Source organism: Sardina pilchardus, chromosome 22 (genome assembly GCF_963854185.1).
Source record: "Sardina pilchardus chromosome 22, fSarPil1.1, whole genome shotgun sequence".
Classification (NCBI taxonomy): Eukaryota; Metazoa; Chordata; class Actinopteri; order Clupeiformes; family Clupeidae; genus Sardina; species Sardina pilchardus.
Genome location: NC_085015.1, coordinates 9,472,313 through 9,474,585, shown reverse-complemented (window position 1 = coordinate 9,474,585; position 2,273 = coordinate 9,472,313).

Here is a 2,273-nt window from a genome sequence, read left to right as displayed (position 1 = left end):
ATGCTGAATATGTCCAAAGAAGTGACTGTGGCTTTCTTGCTGCTAGAGCTTGGGGTGTAATTTGCCATGGATGTAACGGAAAAAGAACACTTCCGACAGGTCTATGTTACAAAATAGCCTAGTGTTTCATGTTGTTTTGTTTTTCCTCGATAAAGATCCAGCTAGTCGATGTCGAAATTTCTCAGTCATCAGGATGGGCTCTATTGTAAAGGCCCAGTATGGTTTGCATAGCGACTGTAAAACAACTTTGGGGCGGACAGAGAATGGGAACCAAAAACCAGATTTTAGAGCAGATTATCACAACAAAAAAGGAGATCAGCTGAGACCTATGTGTTGTTTGTTCAGCGGCCATAATATTGCCACTCTGTTTTAGAAGGACACAGCTTATGTCTTAACTCTCCTGCGTCCTCACGGCACATCTACAAAAGAGACCAATACATGAGCGACAATGCTGAAAGACAGGATGTTTTTTTTTTTTCTTTCATTTTTTTTTCTCAGAACTGTATTTACAGGGAAGAACGATTCACATTTCACACAAAAAAATCATTCTACAAAGCAGCAAACTGTCACAAAAAAAACATAAAATAACATTTAAATAGTTGTAAGAATTCACCTGTCTGTAGTCTTACAGTTAAATATGCATATGATGCCCATTTTCCTCTGCATAGAATTTATACACATTTTAACTCTGAAAAGGTCTGTTGCCATAATACTGTTAAAAAATGCATAAGACTGTAAATAATACATTAACACAACTAAAGTCTTTGGCAAAAGTGGTAAAAATACATTCTCTCAACTGTTAAATAATAGTACACTCAAAGTTAAGTTTCATGATCAGATGTTAAAGAAAGGAAATTGAATTCGAGGCATGGTTGTGTGAAATACATATAAAGCAGTGTGTGAAAAAAAAAATCCAGTAATAATCTCCTTCTTTAAATGTTACATTGGACAGGCTTGATAATTATTTACTGAATACACTGGATTGAATAAAAATCCCAATACATTTATCAGTAGTTTAAAAAAGCTACAAAAGGAAACAAGCAAAACAGTGTGGGCGGAAAATGAACTGTAAACATATTCGGAGCAATAAGTGCCATTTAATGTCAGGAACTGTTGGCTATTTTACATTCTTGGATAAATGGACTACGTGTTTTTTTTTTAAGACAAAGTAAAACCAATGTTGTGTTTGCATGGAACAGTACCACCTTATTTGGTCCGACCCTTCATATAGTGCAAAAATAAGAACTCAAAATCAGAGGTTGCCTGGTCATTCACTGCATCCCAATAATATAAACAAATACCATAAACAAAATATATAGCGAAACAAAAATACATCAAGCAATTTGCTGTATACACTAAATTGCCAATAATATTAATTTTACATTAAAAAGAAAAGTTAAAAAAGAAAAATAATTTAGGGATATGTTTCTTTTTTTCAAAACTGCTCCACAGGTGCCCATATTTCCTTAAATTCTTGTTGATCTTTTTTTTCGTTAATATTTCATGTCTCCTCTTGTTAAAAAAAAAAAAAAATGAAAGGCTGATTGTGTTTCACAGAAATCAGGTCCTAATAATCTTCTCATGGCATAATGATAAAAAGTAGTACTTGTCATGCTGCAGGTTTTGGTTTTGCGTAATGCTGTTTGGGTGGAAAGATGCACCGAACCGCTGCCCACGGAGAAGCTTCAGCCTCTGGCCCAGAACGCCCACACACAGTCGAACTCGTAGCAACGATGGGGCCAGGTTTGGGGACAAGAAAGACTTAGGGTGTGTGAGGGGTGGGAGTGGGGAGATGCTGCCATGCTTAACACTTGCCTTTGCTCCTCCAGGAAGTAAAATCAGTCAGGTAAAGGAATGTAGTCATCCATAAAAAAAAATAAAAAAAACCAGGAAAAAAGTAGTATGAGAAAAAAAAAACAATGAACCCGAAGCATCAGAGGGGAGGGGGTGTAGCTTTTTTTTTTTTTTTTTTTAACTTTCACCAACAAAACTTTCTTTGCATTATTATTATCATTTTCATAATATATATTTATATAGTCTCTTTACAGTCTTGCAGGTTTAGAAGCAATGGGTGGACTGTGAAGTTTTGCAATGGCCAAATCACTTTTTGAATCCCAACATGTCCGCTCCTCTCTCTCTCTCTCGTTCTCTCTCTTTGAGTATTGAGGAAATCTTGGAGCTGCCTGCTTGTCCAGAAGGCCACACCCATTCACACTGGCACAATATGGAGCCCAAAGCCCCGATCCGGTTGCTTGATTGGGTTTCCATGGTAA